Source organism: Bos indicus, chromosome X (assembly GCF_029378745.1).
Source record: "Bos indicus isolate NIAB-ARS_2022 breed Sahiwal x Tharparkar chromosome X, NIAB-ARS_B.indTharparkar_mat_pri_1.0, whole genome shotgun sequence".
In the NCBI taxonomy this organism is placed as follows: Eukaryota; Metazoa; Chordata; class Mammalia; order Artiodactyla; family Bovidae; genus Bos; species Bos indicus.
This window is the reverse complement of record NC_091789.1, coordinates 69,716,362-69,739,897: the sequence shown is the minus strand read 5'-3', so window position 1 is coordinate 69,739,897 and position 23,536 is coordinate 69,716,362. Positions and strand designations below refer to the sequence as shown.

General features: G+C 39.4%; 1 long non-coding RNA gene across 1 annotated transcript in view; it reads left to right on the top strand.

Moving 5' to 3' along the window:
• LOC139181260 (uncharacterized) overlaps positions 1-21,467 on the top strand; it is a 113,857-nt gene extending 92,390 nt beyond the window's left edge. Inside the window, exons 2-3 of the long non-coding RNA XR_011565278.1 lie at positions 3,678-3,717; positions 20,988-21,467. This is a non-coding gene — a long non-coding RNA (uncharacterized lncRNA). The remainder of the gene's footprint in view (positions 1-3,677; positions 3,718-20,987) is intronic.
• Positions 21,468-23,536: the final 2,069 nt, after the last annotated feature.

Below are 23,536 nucleotides of genomic sequence, written 5' to 3'. Positions count from 1 at the left end.
CTTTGCGACCCCATGAATCGCAGCACGCCAAGCCTCCCTGTCCATTGCCAACTCCCGGAATTCACTCAGACTCACGTCCATCCAGTCAGTGATGCCATCCAGCCACCTCATCCTCTGTTGTCCCCTTCTCCTCCTGCCCCCAATCCCTCCCAGCATCAGAGGCTTTTCCAATGAGTCAGCTCTTCGCATGGCCAAAGTACTGGAGTTTCAGCTTTACCATCATTCCTTCCAAAGAAATTCCAGGGCTGATCTCCTTCAGAATGGACTAGTTGGATCTCCTTGCAGTCCAAGGGACTCTCAAGAGTCTTCTCCAACACCACAGTTCAAAACCATCAATTCTTCGGCGCTCAGCCTTCTTCACAATCCAACTCTCACATCCCTACATGACCACAGGAAAAACCATAGCCATGCCTAGACGGACCTTTGTTGGCAAAGAAATGTCTCTGTTTTTGAATATGCTCTCTAGATTGGTCATAACTTTCCTTCCAAAGAGTAAGAGTCTTTTAATTTCATGGCTGCAGTCACCATCTGCAGTGATTTTGGAGCCCAAAAATAAAGTCTGACACTGTTTCTACTGTTTCCCCATCTATTTCCCATGAAGTGATGGGACCGGATGCCATGATCTTCGTTTTCTGAATCTTGAGCTTTAAGCCAACTTTTTCACTCTACACTTTCACTTTCATCAGGAGGTTTTTAGTTCCTCTTCACTTTCTGCCATAAGGGTGGTGTCATCTGCATATCTTAGGTTATTGATATTTCTCCCAGCAATCTTGATTCCAGCTAGTGCTTCTTCCAGTCCAGCGTTTCTCATGATGTACTCTGCATATAAGTTAAATAAACAGGGTGACAATATACAGCCTTGAAGTGACCAACTAGATAACATATTAAAAAGCAGAGACATTACTTTGCCAACAAAGTTCCATCTAGTCAAGGCTATGGTTTTTCCAGTGGTCATTTATGGATATGAGAGTTGGATTGTGAAGAAAGCTGAACGTCGAAGAATTGATGCTTTTGAACTGTGGTGTTGGAGAAGACTCTTGAGAGTCCCTTAGACTGCAAGGAGATCCAACCAGTCCATCCTAAAGGAGACCAGTCCTGGGTGTTCATTGGCAGGACTGATGCTGAAGCTGAAACTCCAATAATTTGGCTACCTCATGCGAAGTGTTGACTCATTGGAAAAGCCCCTGATGCTGGGAGGGCTTGGGGGCATGAGGAGAAGGGGATGATAGAGGATGAGATGGCTGGATGGCATCACCGACTCGATGGACACAAGTTTGAGTGAACTCCGAGAGTTGCTGATGAACAAGGAGGCCTAATGTGGTGTAATTCATGGGGTTGCAAAGAGTCAGACATGACTGAGTGACTGAACTGTACTGAACTGATACAAAAGGAATCTTGTTTTAAATGTAGCAAGTCTACCTTTCACAGATTTTAGTCAAAATTTTGCTTTACTCCTTATAGAAGGGGAATTAGATCTTAAAGATATAAGAGACAAATCAAGTATAAAGGCATTCATTCTTTTATTTTTATGGAAAGTTATTTTATGAGCTACAGATTGAATAGAATGTGTTTTCCTGGTCAGACAGCTACAAAGCAGGTCATCTTGATACCAGTCTTAATCATAGTAATCAGAGCATAAATGTATTTTGTCTGAGACCAGTTCAAGAACAGATGAAAAGATGATAAAAAGTCACCCAGATCTATCACTTCACCTTTATGTGGCATGTCGACATGTTTCAATTCCAAAGGCCTGTGGATGCCCCTTCCTGGCATTTGTTGACTGAATCTCACAACAGCAAGTGGAGCTTGACATGCAGTCTAATGATTTTCCCTGTTGCAGACCATGCTAGGAAAAGCACTAGGTAACTGAAACATTTAAGCCAAGCAAGAAACTATTCACTAGTAAGTTTGAAAGGTCAAAGCAAGCTTGTTCAAAGCAATTCACTGAAAAAATAAAGATCTCAGTGTTCTGAACTTTAGGAATGAAAAAAAAAAACCCCTATATCATTTACAACTTATCAATAATAAGTATATATTCACTTAAAATTGCTGATACATGGAACGAGAAGATCACTTTGACTTTATCATCTCATCATTCTTTTTATAAATGCTAAAGAATGTGTTGTCCTTTGTTGGGGGCCAGAGTGAGGTATTCTGCCCGTGACAAAGGTCATGAGAAAGGAGGCTTGACATACGCAAAGGCGGGATCGAGCCTCAGGAGTCCCCCTGGAAATCCTCGAGCATCTACCCCCATAACCAGACCCTGCCTACTTTACTACTTTGTGCTCATCTACACCCCTGACTTTACGGGGGGCTGTCCCCCACCACCTCTTTCGGAGAAGGAGTTAAGCTAGAGCTCCAGTTAATCAAAATTCCTGGGTGTGATAAGAGTGTTTTAACCTACAAACTCCTCTGAAGGTTCTCTAGCCTGCCTGACAGGCTTGTCCCGCCACATGTGATCACTCACAGCCTCCCTACTGTGAGAGGCATGAGATGCTTTAAACCTTCTAAAAACAGGTTCCTTAGAAAAGTTAGAAAACTATTAGTATAAGTATAATGGGCTGATTAGAAATTGTATTGGTGAAGGGTTTTTCATTTGTTGAGCCAATGTTTGTTGCTAAGTCTCCATATCCCCTGCCCTTACACACATTAATGAATATATAGAAGAAATAAGTATTAACCTTTGATATTAATCACGTTAGACCTTAGGCTAAGTAAATTCTTTCCTTAACTAAAACCCACTACACCCTCACCCTATAGGAATGTAACTTTATTTGGGTGGCGTCTGTTTTAAGAATAATCACCCTTGGAGAAAAAAGTGTTCTGGTTGACTGACCACTGTCACAAGAAGAGGGTCATAAATTGTCAGCAGGCCCCCCTGGCCAGAAGATGATGTAACACTCCTAAGACCTCTGTATACATTTGTGTGAAGCACCTGACTTTAATAAAAGTCAAGACTGCTGTCCCCACGTGACTTTTGTATAACATCTCAGTGTATAAAAACAGACTCTTGAAAATAAAGAATTGGGATCAGTTTCTCGAAATACTGGTCTCCCCATGTCTCTCTCTCACTCTGGCTGAGTCTCCATCTGGAGCGCGGAACCCACCATGCTTACTAATTATGCCTGGGCTTCTAAGATCCGACTGGGGAGGCCTCAGTGTCTCCTCTCCTTCGGGAGAACAGAAGGATGCCTGCGGCCTACGTGAGTGGTGCAAGCTTCTTGTCTTGAAGTTTTATTGGTCTCCTGCGTAAACCAAGCTACTCAGCCTCTTTTCTACACTGAATTTTCCTACTGAGCTATCCTTATTCTATTACTCTTTATATTTTTAATTAATAACTAATTAAAGCTATTGTATCCTGACCCTCGCCGACGCCGTCCCCACTTCTAATACCCTGGATCAGCCGGGGCTGGACCCCGGCAGTCCTTGTTCCACATCAGGCTACTTAATATTCATACTAACCAAGAAAGTAATGTAGAAAATGACCCATACACAGAATGCCATCAGGATAAGGTTATAAACCCTTCTTTGACCTCCTCAAACAGGAAATATTAAGACCTCATACAGGTGATAAAAGTTGAAAAATTAGAACCCTTATGTCTTACTTCATTCAGGCTGCCATAACAAATAGACTTGGTGACTTTAAATACATAACTTTTTTTTTTTCCTCCTCATAGTTCTGGAGGCTGGAAAGTCTACCATCAAGATACTGAGAAGGTAGGTTTTGTTCTGAGGCCGTGCACGTACCCTCTCACTGTGTGCTCACATGACCTCTCGGTGTTAAGAGTTGTGTAGTGGAGGGGAGGGCAACTTCTCTGATGTCTCTTTTTAAAAATTTTATTTATTTGGCTGCCTCAGATCTTAGTTGTGGCATGTGGGATCTAGTTCCTTGACCGGGAGTGGAACCCAGGCCTCTGCATTGGGAGCACAGAGTCTTAGCCACTGCACCACCAGGGAAGTCCTTGATGTCTCTTATAAGGGTGTAACCCCATCAGATCAAGGACCTGCCCTCATGACCTCATCTAATTACCTCCTAATTACTCTAGTTACCTCCCAAAGGGCCCATCTCCAAATACTATTACAGTGGAGATTAAGGCTTCAACATATGAACTTTTAGGGGACACAAATATTCAGCCCGTAATACTTTACAAACATACATGATATGGCTTTCAATACCAGTACTCATGAAAGTATTTATTTTCTTCCGGGTACTAGGTGTGTAAATCAGATGCAGTGTTTTAGGAGATGTGATGGATCCTTGGTTATAGCTTCATTGTTTACTTAGCTAAGCTTCCCAGTAGTTTGGTGCATTAGTTGGGGTTCTCCAGTGAAACAGAACCAATAGGATATATATAGATATATAGAATGAGATTTATTATGAGGAATTGGCTCTTGGGATTTTGGAGGGTGAGAAGTTCCACAGTCTGTCATCTGCAAGCTAGAGACCCAGGAAAGCCAGTGGTGTGATTCAGTCAGAGTTTGAAGGCTTGAGAACCAGGGGAACCAATGGTGTAATTCCTAGTCCAAGGGCAGAAGACCCATATTTCAGCTCATGCAGTCAGGCAGAGATGGGACAAATGCTCTACCTCTTATCCAACAGATTGGATGATGCCCACCCACATTGGGGAGGGCAATCTGTTTTACTCATTCTACCAGTTCAAATGCTAATCTCATCAGGAAACACCTTCACAGACACACCCAGAAACAATGTTTAACCAGATATCTGGGTACCTGGTGACCCCATCAGGTTGACACATAAAATTAACTATCACATTTGGTCATTAGAGATAAAGTGAGGGAAATAATTGTCTGTTGGTTGTTGACAGCTGGCATTGTACCTTATTGGTCAAAGTCCATGCTGTACAACTTGCTAAATATTTTGAATATCACTACTGGTTATACATATTTTTGTTTATTCTTTGTTAGAGCATATAAGTAAATAAAAGCATATAGAAATAGACTTAAAACTAATTAGCCTCTGTTCTCATTAATCTTTAAATGTTATTATTTTCTGATTTTGATGTCACTCAAACTTTAAAAGAACTAAGTGACCTTGAGTATTGAAAGTTAGAGGTCCTTTGATTTGAATAAAACCTAATTTTTTTATTGAGATGAAGTTCACAGAAAAGTAACTATTTAAAGTGAACAGTTCAGTGGTTCACAATATTGTATACCCATTATCATTGTCTAGTTCCAAAATTTTTCATCACCCCAAAAGGAAACCCCTACCTATGAAGTACTTACTTCCAAATTCCCCTTACCCAACCTCTGGTTTCTGTTCATATGGAATTTTCTACTCTAGACATTTCATATAAACAGAATTATATAATATGTGACCTTTCATGTCTGGCTTCTTTTACTAAACTTAATGTTTTCAAGGTTCATCCAGATTGTAGCATGTATCAGTACTTTGTTCCTTTCTTAATGTCTGAATCATATTCCATTATATGTATATGTCATAATTTGTTTATTCATTCATCTACTGATAAATATTTGCGCTGTTTTCATTTTTTGGCTATTGAGTTAGACTTCTAACAGTTCCATCCAGAGTTAAACCCCTGTGTATCTCCCCACCTTCCACATAAAGCTTAGCTACCCTAGAAGAAGCATCTTGACTGCTTCATGTATCTTGTGGCACTTGGCTTTGTTTCCTGGACCAGTCTTTCCTTGCCTGAAAGCCAAGGAAGAATCTATCTCATTCACTCAACCTCCACGACAGAAAAATTAATCAATTCCTACAACATTAACTGCCCCTTCACTTCCTTCACCTGTTTGCTGACCAGTTCTTTCCTAAATAGAGTGCCTTTCAGTCTCTTCTTTTGCTCTCCTCTTCTTTGCCATCTGTAATTGGCCATCCATGCACTGGCTCGTCTTTGAGTGAGTTGACACATGCAAGAGTATTTATTTTAAGATCTACACCATCCTCTAAAAATAGTTTGATTGTATAAAATGCAGCTACACCTAAGCATAACTAAAAAACACGTAGAAACAGAATTAAAACATGAACCACATTTCAGCTTTATTTTCCTCTCATTGCCATCCCTGTTCCATCGCAGTTGACCAGTCTTGCACATATCGTTGGATTGAGCTTGACTGGGTGGCAAAAGAATGTACTTTAGTTTAATAAACCAATTCCTGAAGATGTTATTCCTCTGATATAACAGAATGCCTTAATCCAGATAAGTAGTTCATTTCTCATTAAGAAGAGCCATGAGGATTGAGTACATGGTGAGTAATACAGGTCAGTAAGATCAGATTGCCCCAAGATTGCCCTCAAATCACATTATGTCAGCACCTGGCTTCTCTGCATCTCAGAAAGTCTGTACTGGTAGCCAGTATAAGACCTATATCTTTCACACATCTGCTCAAGGCAAGCTTATTTTTGGATGTTCCTCAGCTCTGAATTGCACTAAAGAAATATTGTCCTTAGGATTCTAAAGATAGAGGACGCAATGTGAGTGTCTTCTTACAAAGTGCTAATAGGTAGTCTGAGCACATGTTTATAAACCTGGGTCACAAATTTCAGGGTGGCAGAACTTGGTTTTATCACTTTATACAAGACATCCAGATAGTCACTATGGGAAAAATAGAATGTCTTGAGTTAGTTGATATTACATCATTCATTATTTTTCAGGCTATCATGTAGTAAAACTGACTTTTTAATGTACAGTTCAGTGAATTGTATATTAAATTTTATATTATATGTAAAGTGAAGTCACTGTAATCTTTTCAGGGCCAAATGTCTCTAAGGGGTTTAATCCAGCCCTGTACCTCACAAATTTATAGGTTAAAATAAGTACTGAAGTTGGAGAACATTCAAGATATCTCTCTACCAACTGTCACTTTACATTAAAATAAATTTAGAAATTGAGTACTGAACTGTGAGCCTCCATTTTCCTTCTTGTGTCACATGGTAACCTATGGTAATGAGCCCATTACATGATAAATTAATAAGATAAATAATTTCCAGGAATTCTCTGGCAGTCCAAGGGTTAGGACTAGGCACTTTCAGTCTCGTGGCCTGGGTTTGATTCCTGGTTGAGGAACTAGGATCCTGAAAGCCATGCCAGGACAGCCAAATTAAAGGAAAGAAAGAATTTCCAGAATTTTCAAAGATAACTGGCTCTGAAATGTGGAATATTTCCTATTTGCCTTTAATCCAAGAAAATTTGTTTTTAAAATGCTGGAGGTGAGAAAACATAGTTTTGGTGATGCTGTGATATATTAACATATATCTTACTTGAAACTTTGCATCATAAGTAGTTATTACCTTATTTTTCAATTTCCATTTTAGTGTAGCAGTTTACACATAGGGTTAAAATGATCTTTTTTTTTTTTTTTCAATGTTATTTTCACCTAGCACTTGAAATTAATGTTTACAAGCTTCCAGTGTTCCACATACCCTATAGCAAGCCTTTATTGAACAAAGAATATTTATTCCAAGGTGGAATTTGAATCCATGCCTTCTACTTTGGAAATTTGAATTTAGTTCAATTTCATGAATCTTTATTAAGCATCTGTTATGTACAAGACATTGTTAGAAATTGAGACAGAGGTAAAGAGGAATAAGATGATATGTTCCTAAGCATATTGCATTTTATTATGTATCTTATTTATTATATTTGTTAGTTCATGTGCTTTTTTTTTACCCCTTATGGCAGGAAATGTGCCTTATTTGACTTTGTATACAAGTGTTAAAAATATTTGTTGAACTACGTTTTTGGCTAACCCAGTGACACAGATATAACCCATTATATCTACTACTGTGGGCAAAAATCCCTTAGAAGAAATGGAGTAGCCATCATACTCAACAAAAGAGTTGGAAATGCAGTACTTGGATGCAGTTTCAAAAATGACAGAATGATCTCTGTTCTTTTCCAAGGCAAACTATTCAATATCAAAATAATCCATGTCTATACCCCAACCAGTAATGCTGAAGAAGCTGAAGTTGAACAGTTCTATGAAGATCTAAAGAATTTCTAGAATTAATCAAAAAAGATGTACTTTTCATTATAGGGGACTAGAATGCAAAAATGGGAAGTCAAGAAACATCTAGAGTTACAGGCAAATTTGGCCTTGGAGTACAGAATGCAGCAGGACAAAGGCTAATAGAGTTTTGCCAAGAGAATGCACTGGTCATAGCAAACACCCCCTTCCAACAACACAAGAGAGGACTCTACACATGGACATGACCAGATGGTCGACACCAAAATAGGATTGATTATATTCTTTGCAGCCAGAGATGGAGAAGCTTTATACAGTCAGTAAAAACAAGACCAGGAGCTGACTGTGGCTCAGATCATGAACTCGTTATTGCCAAATTCAGACTTAAACTGAAGAAAATAGGGAAAACCACTCGACCATTCAGTTCAGTTCAGTTCAGTAACTCAGTCATGTCCGACTCTTTGTGACCACATGAACAGCAGCACGCCAGGCCTCCCTGTCCATCACTGACTCCCGGAGTTCACTCGGACTCACGTCCATCGAGTCACTGATGCCATCCAGCCATCTCATCCACTGTCATCCCCTTCTCCTCATGCCCCCAAGCCCTCCCAGCATCAGAGTCTTTTCCAATGAGTCAACTCTTCGCATGAGGTGGGCAAAGTACTGGAGTTTCAGCTTTAGCATCATTCCTTCCAAAGAAATCCCAGGGCTGATCTCCTTCAGAATGGACTGGTTGGATCTCCTTGCAGTCCAAGGGACTCTCAAGAGTCTTCTCCAGCACCACAGTTCAAAAGCATCAATTCTTTGGCGGTCAGCTTTCTTCACAGTCCAACTCTCACATCCATACATGACCACTGGAAAAACCATAGCCTTGACTAGATGGACCTTTGTTGGCAAAGTAATGTCTCTGCTTTTGAATATGCTATCTAGGTTGGTCATAACCTTCCTTCTAAGGAGTAAGCGTCTTTTAATTTCATGGCTGCAGTCACCATCTGCAGTCATTTTGGAGCCCAGAAAAATAAAGTCTGACACTGTTTCCACTGTTTCCCCATCTATTTCCCATGAAGTGATGGGACCAGATGTCATGATCTTCGTTTTCTAAATGTTCAGCTTTAAGCCAACTTTTTCACTCTACACTTTCACTTTCATCAAGAGGCTCTTTAGTTCTTTCTCACTTTCTTCCATAAGGGTGGTGTCATCTGCATATGTGAGGTTATTGATAATTCTCCCAGAAATCTTGATTCCAGCTAGTGCTTCTTCCAGCCAAGCGTTTCTCATGATGTACTCTGCATATAAGTTAAATAAGCAGGGTGAGAATATACAGCCTTGATGCACTGCTTTTCCTGTTTGGGACCAGTCTGTTGTTCCATGTCCAGTTTTAACTGTTGCTTCCTGACCTGCATACAAATTTCTCAAGAGGCAGGTCAGGGGGTCTGGTATTCCCATCTCTTTCAGAATTGTCCACAGTTTATTGTGATCCCCATAGTCAAAGGCTTTGGTATAGTCAGTAAAGCAGAAATATATGCTTTTTTGGAACTCTCTTGCTTTTTCAATGATCCAGCGGATGTTGGTAATTTGGTCTCTGGTTCCTCCGCCTTTTCTAAAAGCAGCTTGAACATCTGGAAGTTCACGATTCACGTACTGCTGAAGCCTGGCTTGGAGAATTTTGAGCATTACTTTACTAGCGTGTGAGATGAGTGCAATTGTGCGGTAGTTTGAGCATTCTTTGGCATTGCCTTTCTTTGGGATTGGAATGCAAACTTACCTTTTCCAGTCCTGTGGCCACTGCTCAGTTTTCCAAATTTGCTGGCGTATTGAGTGCAGCACTTTCACAGCATCATCTTTCTGGATTTGAAATAGGTCAACAGGAATTCCATCACCTCCACTAGCTTTTTTCGTAGTCATGCTTCTTAAGGCCCAATTGGCTTCAGATTCCAAGATGTCTGGCTCTAGGTGAGTGATCACACCATCGTGATTATCTTCATCATGAAGATCTTTTTTGTACAGTTCTTCTGTGTATTCCTGCCACCTCTTCTTAACATCTTCTGCTTCTGTTAGGTCCATACCGTTTCTGTCCTTTATAGAGCCCATCTTTCCATGAAATGTTCCCTTGGTATCTCTAGTTTTCTTGAAGAGATCTCTAGTCTTTCCCATTCTATTGTTTTCCTCTATTTCTTTGCATTGATCGCTGAGGAAGGCTTTCTTATCTCTTCCTTATATTCTTTGGAACTCGGCACTCAGATACTTATATCTTTCCTTTTCTCCTTTGCTTTTTGCTTCTCTTCTTTTCACACCTATTTTTAAGGCCTCCCCAGACAGCCATTTTGCTTTTTTGCATTTCTTTACCATGGGGATTGTCTTGATCTCTCTCTCCTGAAAATGTCACGAACCTCATTCCATAGTTCATCAGGCACTCTATCTATCAGATCTAGTCCCTTAAATCTATTTCTCACTTCCACTGTATAATCATAAGGGATTTGATTCAGGTCATACCTGAATGGTCTAGTGGTTTTCCCTACTTTCTTCAATTTATGTCTGAATTTGGCAATAAGGAGTTCATGATCTGAGCCACAGTCAGCTCTTGGTCTTGTTTTTGTTGACTGCATAGAGCTTCACCATCTTTGGTTGCAAAGAATATAATCAATCTGATTTTGGTGTTGACCATTTGGTGATATCCATGTGTAGAGTCTTCTCTTGTCTTGTTGGAAGAAGGTGTTTGCTATGACCAGTGCATTTTCTTGGCAAAACTCTATTGGTCTTTGCCCTGATTCATTCTGTATTCCAAGGCCTGTTATCCAAGTGTTTCTTGACTTCCTACTTTTGTATTCCAGTCCCCTATAATGCAAAGGACATCTTTTTTGGGTGTTAGTTCTAAAAGCTCTTGTAGGTGTTCATAGAACCATTCAACTTCAGCTTCTTCTGCATTACTGCTTGGGGCATAGACTTGGATTGCTGTGATATTGAATGGTTTGCCTTGGAAATGAACAGAGATCATTCTGTCGTTTTTGAGATTGCATCCAAGTACCGCATTTCAGACTCTTGTTGACCAATGATGGCTACTCCATTTCTTCTAAGGGATTCCTGCCCGCAGTAGTAGATATAATGGTCACCTGAGTTAAATTCACCCATTCTAGTCCATTTTAGTTTGCTGATTCCTGGAATGTCAACGTGATTTGATTATATGATTATACAGTGGAAGTGAGAAATAGAGTCAAGGTATTAAATCTGATAGTCAGAGTGCCTGAAGAACTATGGACGCAGGTTCATGACACTGTACAGGAGGCAGGGATCAAGACAATCCCCAAGAAAAGGAAATGCAAAAAGGCAAAATGGTTGTCTGAGGAGGCCTTACAATTAGCTGAGAAAAGAAGAGAAGTTAAAGACAAAGGAATAAAGGAAAGATATATCCATTTGAATGCAGAGTTCTAAAGAATAACAAGGAGAGATAAGAAAGTCTTCCTCAGTGATCAATGCAAAGAAATAGAGGAAAACAGTAGAATGGAAAAGACTAGAGGTCTCTTCAAGAAAAGTAGAGATACCAAGGGAATATTTCATGCAAAGATGGGCACAATAATGGACAGAAATGGTGTGGACCTAACAGAAGCAGAAGATATTAAGAAGAGGTGGCAAGAATACACAGAAGAACTTACAAAAAAGATATTCAAGACCCAGATAATTACGATGGTGTGATCAGTCATCTAGAGCCAGACGTCCTGAAATGCAAAGTCAACTGGGCCTTAGGAAGCATCACTACGAATGAAGCTAGGGGAGGTGATGGAATTCTTGTTGACCTATTTCAAATCTTAAAAGATGATGCTGTGAAAGTGCTGCACTCAATATGCCAGCAAATTTGGAAAACTCAGCAGTGGCCACCAGACTAGAAAAGGTCAGTTTTCATTTCAATCCCAAAGAAAGGCAATGCTACAGAATGCTCAAACTACTGCACAATTGCACACACCTCACACACTAGCAACATAATGCTCAAAATTCTCCAAGCCAGAGTTCAACAGTACGTGAACTGTGAACTTACAGATGTTCAAGCTGGATTTAGAAAAGGCAGAGGAACCAGAGATCATGTTGCCAACATCCACTGGATCATTGAAAAAGCAAGAGAGTTCCAGAAAAGCATATATTTCTGCTTTATTGACTATGCCAAAGCCTTTGACTATGGGGATCACAAAAAACTGTGACAAATTCTGAAAGAGATGGGAATACCAGACCACCTGACCTGCCTCCTGAGAAATCTGTATGCAAGTCAGGAAGCAACAGTTAGAACTGGACATGGAACAACAGACTGGTTCCAAACAGGAAAAGGAGTACATCAAGGCTGTATATTGTCACCCTGCTTATTTAACTTATATGCAGAGTACATCATGAGAAATGCTGGGCTGGAAGAAGCACAAGCTGGAATCAAGATTGCCAGGAAAAATATCAATAACCTCAGATATGCAGATGACATCACCGTTATGGCAGAAAGGGAAGAAGGAATAAAGAGCCGCTTGATGAAAGTGAAAGAGGAGCGTGAATTAGTTGGCTTAAAATTCAACATTCAGAAAACTAAAATCATGGCATCTGGTCCCATGACTTCATTTTAAATGGATGGGAAAACAGTGACAGACTTTATTTTGGGGGGCTCCAAAATCACTGCAGATGGTGACTGCAGCCATGAAATAAAGACACTTGCTTCTTGGAAGAAAAGTTATGACCAACCTAGACAGCATATTGAAAAGCAGAGACATTACATTGCCAACAAACATCCATTTAGTCAAGGGTATAGTTTTTCCGGTAGTCATGTATGGATGTGAGATTTGGACTATAAAGAAAACTGTGGGGCAGGCAAAAGATAACAGAGGAATATGATGGGGAGACCACTTTCTCCCCCACAAATTCATCAAAAGAACATTTGAACGCTGAGGAAATTCCACAAATCAACTCCTGAACGCTGGCAGAGGACACCTGGCACCCAGAAAGGCAGCCCATTGTTTTCAAAAGGAGAGAGAAGAAATACAGATCCACCCACTAGAACACTGACGCAAGCTTCCCTAACCAGGAAACCTTGAAAAGCTATGTCCAACCTCACCCACAGGGAGGAACTTCCACAATAAAGAGGAACCACAAACTGCCAAAATACAGAAAGGCAACCCCACACACAGCAATCTAAACAATGTGAAAAGACAGAGAAATACTCAGCAGGTAAAGGAGCATGATAAATGCCCACCAAACCAAACAAAAGAAGAAGAGATAGAGATTCTACCTGAAAAGGAATTCAGAATAATTATAGTAAAAATGATCCAAAATCTTGAAAACAAAATGGAGTTACAGATAAATAGCCTTGAGACAAGGATTAAGAAGATGCAAGAAATATTTAACAGGGACCTATAAGAAATAAATAAGAATCAATCAATAATGAATAATGCAATAAATGAGATTTAAAAAAAAACACTCTGAAGGGAACAAACAGTAGAATAACAGAGGCAGAAGATAGGATAGGTGAATTAGAAGATAGAATGGTGGAAAACAATGAAGCAGAGAGGAAAAAAGAAAAAAGAATTAAAAGAAATGAGGTAAACCTCGGAGACCTCTGGGACAATGTGAAATGTCCCGACATTCGAATCATAGGAGTCCCAGAAGAAGAAGAAGACAAAAAGAAAGCCATGAGAAAATACTTAAGGACATAATAGTTGAAAAGTTCCCTAAAATGGGGAAGGAAATAGTCACCCAAGTCCAAGAAACCCAGAGAGTCCCAAATAGGATAAACCCAAGGCTAAACACCCCAAGACACATATTAGTCAAATTAACAAAGATCAAACACAAAGAACAAATATTAAAAGCAGTAAGGGAAAAACAACAAATAACACATGAGGGGATTCCCACAAGGATAACAGCTGATCTTTCAATAAAAACTCTTCAGGCCAGGAGGGATTGGCAGGACATACTTAAAGTGATCAAAGAGAAAAACCTACAACCCAGATTACTGTACCCAGCAAGGATCTCATTCAAATATGTAGGAGAAATCAAAAGCTTTACAGACAAGCAAAACCTGAGAGAATTCAGCACCACCAAACCAGCTCTTCAACAAATGCTAAAGAATCTTCTCTAGAGAGGAAACACAGAAAAGGTGTATAAACTTGAACCCAAAACAACAAAGTAAATGGCAATGGGATCATACTTATGAATAATTACCTTAAATGTAAATGAGTTGAATGCCCCAACCAAAAGACAAACACTGGCTGAATGGATACAAAAACAAGACCCGTATATATGTTGTCTACAAGAGATGCACCGCAAAACAAGGGACACATACAGACTGAAAGTGAAAGGCTGGAAAAGTTATTTCACACAAATGGAGACTAAAAGAAAGCAGGAGTAGTAATACTCATCTCTGATAAAATAGACTTTGAAATAAAGGCTGTGAAAAGACACAAAGAAGGACACTACATAATGATCAAAGGATCACTCCAAGAACAAGATATAATAATTATAAATATATATGCACCCAACATAGGATCACCGCAATATGTAAGGCAAACGCTAACAAGTATGAAGAGGGAAATTAACAATAACACAATAATAGTGGGAGCCTTTAATACCCCACTCACACCTATGGATAGATCAACTAAACAGAAAATTAACAAGGAAACACAAACTTTAAATGATACAATGGAACAGTTAGACCTAACTGATATCTATAGGATATCTCACCCCAAAAGAATGAATTTCACCTTTTTCTCAAGTGCACATGGAACCTTTTCCAGGATAGATCACATCCTGGGCCATAAATCTAGCCTTGGTAAATTCAAAAAATTGAAATCATTCCAAGCATCTTTTCTGATCACAATGCAGTAAGATTAGATGTCAATTACAGGAAAAAAAAACTATTTAAAATGTCAACATATGGAAGCTAAACAACACGCTTCTGAACAACCAACAAATCACAAAACAAATCAAAAAAGAAATCAGAACATGCATAGAAACGAATGAAAATGAAAAGACAACAACCCAAATCCTTTGGGAGACTGTAAAAGCAGTGCTAAGGGGAAGGTTCATAGAAATACTAGCTTACCTCAAGAAATAAGAAAAAAGTCAAATAAATTACCTAACTCTACACCTAAAGCAACTAGAAAAGGAAGAAATGAAGAACTCCAGGGTTAGTAGAAGGAAAGAAATCTTAAAAATTAGGGCAGAAATAAATGCAAAACAAACAAAAGAGACCATAGCAAAAATCAACAAAGCTAAAAGCTGGTTCTTTGAGAAGATAAATAAAATTAACAAACCATTAGCCAGACTCATCAAGAAACAAATGGAGAAGAATCATATCAACAAAATTAGAAATGAAAATGGAGAGATCACAACAGACAACACAGAAATACAAAGGATCATAAGAGACTACTATCAGCAACCATATGCCAATAAAATGGACAACTTGGAAGAAATGGGCAAATTTTTAAAAAAGTATAACTTTCCAAAACTGAATCAGGATGAAATAGAAAATCTTAACAGACTCATCACAAGCATGGAAATCAAAACTGTAATCAGAAATCTTCCAGCAAACAAAAGCCAAGGACCAGATGGCTTCACAGCTGAATTCTACCAAAAGTTTAGAGAAGAGCTATCTTACTCAGACTCTTCCAGAAAATTGCAGAGGAAGGTAAACTGCCAAACTCATTCTATGAGGCCACCATCACCCTAATACCAAAAGCAGACAAAGATGCCACAAAAAAAGAAAAACTACAGGCCATATCACTGATGAACATAGATACAAAAATCCTTAACAAAATCCCAGTAAACAGAATCCAACAACATATTAAAAAGGTCATGCATCATGACCAAGTGGGCTTTATCCCAGGGATGCAAGAATTCTTTGATATCTGCAAATCAAACAATGTAACACACCACATTAACAAATTGAAAGATAAAAATTATATGATTATCTCAATAGATGCAGAGACAGCCTTTGACAAAATTCAACATCCATTTATGATAAATACCCTTCAGAAAGCAGGCATAGAAGGAACATAACATCAACATAATAAAAGCTATAAATGACAAAGCCACAGCAAACATTATCCTCAATGGTGAAAAATTGAAAGCATTTCCCCTAAAGTCAGGAACAAGACAAAGGTGCCCACTCCCACCACTACTATCTAGCATAGTTTTGGAAGTTTTAGCCACAGCAATCAGAGAAGAGAAAGAAATAAAAGGAATCCAGAATGGAAAAGAAGAAGTGAAACTCTGAGTGTTTGCAGATGACACGATGCTCTACATAGAAAACCCTAAAGACTCCACCAGAAAATTACTACAGCTCATCAATGAATATAGTAAAGTTGTGGGATATAAAATTAACACACAGAAATCCCTTGCATTCCTACACACTACCAATGAGAAAACAAAAAGAGAAATTAAGGAAACAATCCCACTCACCATTGCAATGAAAAGAATAAAATACTTAGGAATATATCTACCTAAAGAGACAAAAGACCTATATATAGAAAAGTATAAAACACTGGTGAAAGAAATCAAAGATGACACAAATGGATGGAGAAATAAACTATGTTCATGGATCAGAAGACTCAATATAGTGAAAATGAGTATACTACCCAAAGCAATCTATAGATTCAATGCAATCCCTATCAAGCTACCAATGGTATTTTTCACAGAACTAGAACAAAAATTTCACAGTTTGTTTGGAAATACATAAAACCTCGAATAGCCAAAGCAATCTTGAGAAGGAAGAATGGACCTGGAGGAATCAACCTGCCTGACTTCGGGCTATGCTACAAAGCTACAGTCATCAAGACAGTATGGTACTGGCATAAAGACAGAAATATAGATCAGTGGAACAAAATAGAAAGCCCAGAGATAAACCCACACACCTACGGACACCTTATCTTTGACAAAGGAGACAAGAATATACAATGGATAAAAGACAATCTCTTTAACAAGTGGTGCTGGGAAAACTGGTCAACAGCTTGTAAAAGAATGAAGCTGGAATATTTTCTAACACCATACACAAAAATAAATTCAATTGGATTAAAGATTTAAATTTAAGACCAGAAACTATAAAACTCCTAGAGGAAAACATAGGCAAAACACTCTCTGACATAAATCACAGCAGGATCCTCTATGACCCACCTCCCAGAGTAATGGAAATAATAGCAAAAATAAACAAATGGGACCTAATTAAACTTAAAAGCTTTTGCACAACGAAGGAAACTATAAGCAAGGTGAAAAGACAGCCTTCAGAATGGGAGAAAATAACAGCAAATGAAGCAACTGATAAAGAATTAATCTCAAAAATATACAAGCTACACCTGCAGCTCAATTTCAGAAAAATAAATGACCCAATCAAAAAATGGGCCAAAGAACTAAATAGACATTTCTCCAAAGAAGACATACAGATGGCTAACAAACACATGAAAAGATGCTCAACATTATCAGGGAAATGCAAATCAAAACCACAATGAGGTACCATCTCATGCCAGTCTGAATGGCTGCTATCCAAAAGTCTACAAGCAATAAATGCTGGAGAGGGTGTGGAGAAAAGGGAACCCTCTTACACTGTTGGTGGGAATGCAAACTAGTACAGCCACTATGGAGAAGAGTGTGGAGATTCCTTAAAAAACTGGAAATAGAACTGCCTTATGACCCTGCAATCCCACTGCTGGGCATATACACCGAGGAAACCAGAATTGAAAGAGACACGTGTTCCCCAGTGTTCATCAGCTCAGTTCAGTTCAGTTCAGTCACTCAGTCATGTCCGACTCTTTGCAACCCCATGAACTGCAGAACGCCAGGCCTCCCTGTCCATCACCAACACCCAGAGTTCACTCAAACTCATGTCCATTGAGTCGGTGATGCCATCCAGCCATCTCATCCTTTGTCGTCCCCTTCTTCTCCTGCCCTCAGTTCCTCCCAGCATCAGAGTCTTTTCCAATGAATAAACTCTTCGCATGAGGTGGCCAAAGTACTGGAGTTTCAGCTTTAGCATCATTCCTTTCAAAGAACATCCAGGACTGATCTTCAGAATGGACTGGTTGGATCTCCTTGCAGTCCATGGGACTCTCAAGAGTCTTCTCCAACACCACAGTTCAAAAGCATCAATTCTTCAGCGGTCAGCTTTCTTCACAGTCCAACTTTCACATCCATACATGACCACTGGAAAAACCATAGCCTTGCCTAGATGGACCTTTGTTGGCAAAGTAATGTCTCAGCTTTTCAATATGCTATCTAGGTTGGTCATACCTTTCCTTCCAAGGAGTAAGTGTCTTTTAATTTCATGGCTTCAGTCACCATCTGCAGTGATTTTGGAGCCCCCCAAAATAAAGTCTGACACTGTTTCCACTGTTTCCCCATATATTTCCCATGAAGTGATGGGCCCAGATGCCATGATCTTTGTTTTCTGAATGTTGAGCTTTAAGCCAACTTTTTCACTCTCCTCTTTCACTTTCATCAAGAGGCTTTTGAGTTCCTCTTCACCTTCTGCCATAAGGGTGGTGTCATCTGTATATCTGAGGTTATTGATATTTCTTCTGGCAATCTTGATTCCAGTTTGTGCTTCTTCCAGCCCAGGGTTTCTCATGATGTACTCTCCATATTAGTTAAATAAGCAGGGTGACAATATACAGCCTTGATGTACTCCTTTTCCTATTTAGAACCAGTCTGTTGTTCCATGTACAGTTCTAACTGTTGCATCCTGACCTGCATATCGGTTTTTCAAGAGGCAGGTCAGGTGGTCTGGTATTCCCATCTCTTTCGAAATTTTCCACAGTTCATCACAGCACTGTTTATAATAGCCAGGACATGGAAGCAACCTAGATGTCCATTGGCAGACGAATGTATAAGAATGCAGTGGTACATATACACAATGGAGTATTACTCAGCCATTAAAAAGAATGCATTTGAATCAGTTCTAATGAGGTGGATGAAACTGGAGTTTATTACACAGAGTGAAGTAAGTCAGAATGAAAAACACCAATACAGTATACTAATGCATATAAATGGAATTTAGAAAGATGGTAATGATTACCCTATATATGAGACAGCAAAAGAGACACAGATGTATAGCACTTTTGGACTCTGTGGGAGAAGACAAGGGTGGGATGATTTGAGAGAATAGCATTGAAACGTGTATATTATCATATGTGAAACAAATCGCCAGTCCAGGTTTGATGCATGAGACAAAGTTCTCAGGGCTGGTGCACTGGGATGACCCTGAAGGATAGGATGTGGAGCGTGGTGGGAGGGGGATTCAGGGTGGGGAACACATGTACAGCCATGGCTGATTCATGTGAATGTATGGCAAAACCCACTACAGTATTGTAAAGCCTCCAATTAAAATAAATAAATAAATAAAAAGAAAGGTGAGCACCGAAGAATCGATGCTTTTGAACTGTGGTGTTGGAGAAGACTCTTGAGAGTCCCTTGGACAGCAAAGAGATCTAACCAGTCCATCCTAAAGAATATCAGTCCTGTGTGTTCATTGGAAAGCCTGATGCCAAAGCTAAAACTCCAATACTTTGGCCACCTGATGTGAAGAACAGACTCATTTGAAAAGACCCTTATGCTGGGATGGATTGAACGCAGGAGGAGAAGGGGACTACAGAGGATGAGATGGTTAGATAGCATCACCGACTCAATGGACATGAGTTTGAGTATACTCTGGGAGTTGGTGATGGACAGGGAGGCCTTCCATGCTGCAGTCCATAGGGTCACAAGGAGTTGGACACAACTGAGTGACTGGACTGAACTGAACTGAGTGACACAGAACTATGTCACTCTCATCTCATACACTGGAGATGGACCCTCATGGAATTTGACTGTCAGCCCAAGACTCTCAGTGGCTAGATTTGTCATAAAAAATTCCTCCTACTGTACTTCTACTACAAGTTTTAGCCATGAAATCTTCTGATCAGATCTTTAGATTTATTTTCTTTTCCTTTTTGATGTGATGTTGACCTTCTGTGAATGGTTGGGCCTATAGTTGACAAGAAGAAGTATGTTGTTGCTGCTGCTGCTGTGGCTGCTGCTAAGTCGCTTCAGTCGTGTCCCACTCTGTGCGACCCCATAGACGGCAGCCCACCAGGCTACCCCGTCCTTGGAATTCTCCAGGCAAGAACACTGGAGTGAGTGGAAGATGTATGTTAGATACATTAAAAAGAAACAAACAATAGTAGAAGATAGGGAACAATTGGAGCACAGGTATTAAGGCAGAAAACCACAGGGAATAATCAACAAAGAGGAGTAATGTAATATGACCAGAGTAGAATACGTAATGCCAAAAGGGAGTTGTTGTTCAGTCACTCAGTGGTGTCCAACTCTTTGCGACCCCATGGCCTGCAGCATGCCAGGCTTCCCTGTCCTTCACTGTCTCCCAGAGCTTGCTCAAACTCGTGTCAATTGGATCAGTGATGCCATACAACCCAAAAGGGAGTAATGTAAACTAATGCAGGAAATATTTGTTCAATTAGGTACCTACATAGTAGAGCTAATAATGGTGTTACTGTTTATACTTGACTGAGCTGTTGACCTTTATTAATACAGATAAAGTCTTCATTCCATGGCCCTAGACTGCATCCAGAATCTTCCAACTTTCTCTCTAAGGTGCTCCCGAATAAGTGTGTGGATTAATTCAGTTCATCATACCAACTCCATAAACAATAGCGAGTGCTGATTAAAAGTGTCCTACGGATTAAGTGACAAGCAACTCCAAGTGAAAGAGTATGCAGTTATATAGCACTAAGTGGGGATAATAAATTGAGGCTTGACTCGAGTAATTATGTCTGCTCTTTCTGGGATTCTTCTGAACAAAAGAAATTTAAATCATTCTCTAGCCTTGCCAAAATAGGGTTTTTGGATATTCTGACACCAATAATTGGCATTATACCAACCTTATGCCTTGCTACTGAAGAGGAACCAAGCTTAAATGATTTCATGTAGGATGAAATCAAAACTCGAGTTAAATTGTGGAATGATAAAGGACACTTAAGGAATCAACTTTTCCAGAAGTATTTAAAATTTGATTGTCTTATGTTTGACTGTTTCAGATATTTGATGTCTACTGGTAAAGCTGAAACTCCAGTACTTTGGCCACCTCATGCGAAGAGTTGACTCATTGGAAAAGGCTCTAATGCTGGGAGGGATTGGGGGCAGGAGGAGAAGGGGACGACAGAGGATGAAATGGCTGGATGGCATCACCGACTTGATGGACGTGAGTTTGAGTGAACTCTGGGAGATGGTGACGGACAGGGGGGCTTGGCATGCTGCGATTCATGGGGTCACAAAGAGTCGGACATGACTGAATGACTGAACTGAACTGAACAGTCTGGAAGCAAAATTTCTATACAAACTGATTTCATTTGAATATCTGTTTAAAATTCATTTATCCATTCAATAAATATCAGCTGAGTACCCAGTATATGTCAGTCCCTCTTCTAAGCCTCATGGGTAAAGACTGAACAAAACCAAGTTCCTGCCCTCATGGAGCTTGTAATCTGGTGAGGGAGAGATAAATTAATCAACAAATAGGTATTCTATGATTACATGATGATAATTATTGGAAGGAAAATAAAAGCAGGATGAGGTCATATGAAGCAAATTGGGGGTAAATTTTATATCAAGGACAGCCACTCTTAAGTGGTGATGTTTGAATAAAGACATTAATGTACTAAGGTAATAAACTGTGTAAAGGTCCAAGGAACTAGCACTCCAGGCCACAGGAACAACAAATCTGAAGGTTCTGAGGTAAGAATGAGTTTGTCATGTTCTAAAAATAGCAAGAAGATTTTGGCTGTAGTGGGGTATTTAAGCAGTAAGACCTGAGGTCAGAGAGATGGCCAGAATAAAAAAGCATGTAGGGCCATACTAGTCCATGATTAGGATTTCAGATTGATTCTGAAAGTGACTGGAACCCACTGAAAGTGTTGAACAGCAGGTTAGCATGATCTGATTTACAATTAAAAAGTCCTCTGCTTGCTCCTGTCTGTGTATAGGTTAAAATTGCCCCGATTCCTGATGAACAGTTGACATGGCCTCCAATAAAGACCAAAGTCTTTTTATTTGGGACAAAATGAAATTTACCATAATGGCACACCCCAAGAAAACCCAGTAATATTCCTGTTCTCTGGCTTTAGTGTTTCAGTTTTCATGTCTTCCTCACTGGTGGTCCAAGGCCCCTCATCAGTGGCTGGCCACTCAGCTTTAAGGACACAAGCCCATTTTGCAACTGCCTAATCCTGTGGGTAGATGTATCACTATATTGCTATTAACCTAGTGGCATTTCATTACTTGGACTCTCCTAAATAATTACTGACCCTATAGGGAGACTTCTGGTGTGCTGATACTTGTCCTGTTGCCCTTCACTGACACCTCTCTGTCAAAGTATATTTGCAAATGGCCCCCAGGGAATGAGGTAAAAGCTTCCTTTCTTTTCTTCCAAAAGAATCAACATATATTTGGATACACTTATAACACAATTTAGAACTTAAAGTCCTCAAATCACCATATTATTATAGGAATAGCTTTCATTCTGTTTTTTTCCCCCTCTCACAGAGAAAAACTGAGAAGTGAAAGTTTTTGCCACCAAATGGCAGAACCAGATAGAGAACTGAGTAAGAGCTATCTGAAATATATGAAACTATATCATTATATGTTGCTCTGTTGCTAAAGATACACTAATTTGCCATTTAAAATTTCCCTCTGCTCAGTAGCCATACTATAAACTTTTCTGGCATTTATTTTGATTCTATTTTTAAAAAGAAGCTCCCCCCACCACATTGGTTTTGAAAATATATTTCAAACTTGCAACTTATTGGGAAGAATATGACAGATGCTTTACTTTTGTTGTAGGCATGATAAAACTAACCAAGACTAACATTAATTTGAACTTTATTTTGGAATATGTCCATGAAGAACAAAGAAAGCCAGACTAATCTTCTCGACTTTCTCTCCTCCAGATTCTTATATCAAAGACCCTTTGACATATGTAAGTTAAAGCATTTGAATTACTCGTTGTAGCATGACTCCATCTTGAAGTCTTGCATACTCAGAATGGAGATTTTGCTCCGATTCCTGTCTTCTGCTGTTTTTTCAGCCACTATTTTACTTAATTTGCATACCTTATCTTTCAAATCACATTATTTGGTAGGATGAGCTGTGGGTTGAATCAGACTGTCAATGGTGATTTGGGAGGAAGTTTTATGAAGCTCACCAGTGCTGGAGCTCATTGCTCGGTATTCCAAGAAATATCATTGCTGTGATTTGCGAAGTTTTCAAAACCTTATAAAGAATGTGACACAGCTAATGTGTTTCAGCCAAATTATTTCAGAGCAAATCTAAGGGACTGGTAGATCCCAGAAAAGCTGACTTTGGCTGTACTAAGGTTTGTTTAAATAAAATAATGAAATAAAGGCAGCTACCTTCAGATTAGCTTCCACATGCCTGTATTGTAATGCAAAGTCTACAGTCACACTAAATTCAAAATGTGGCAAACTTTCCAATGTAGGGTGCCACATCGCTGACTTCTTTTATGTTGGAAAGGGAATAAGCATGGGTAAAATGCACAAGGAGGCCTCTTTCTCTGCTCAAAAATTTTAGC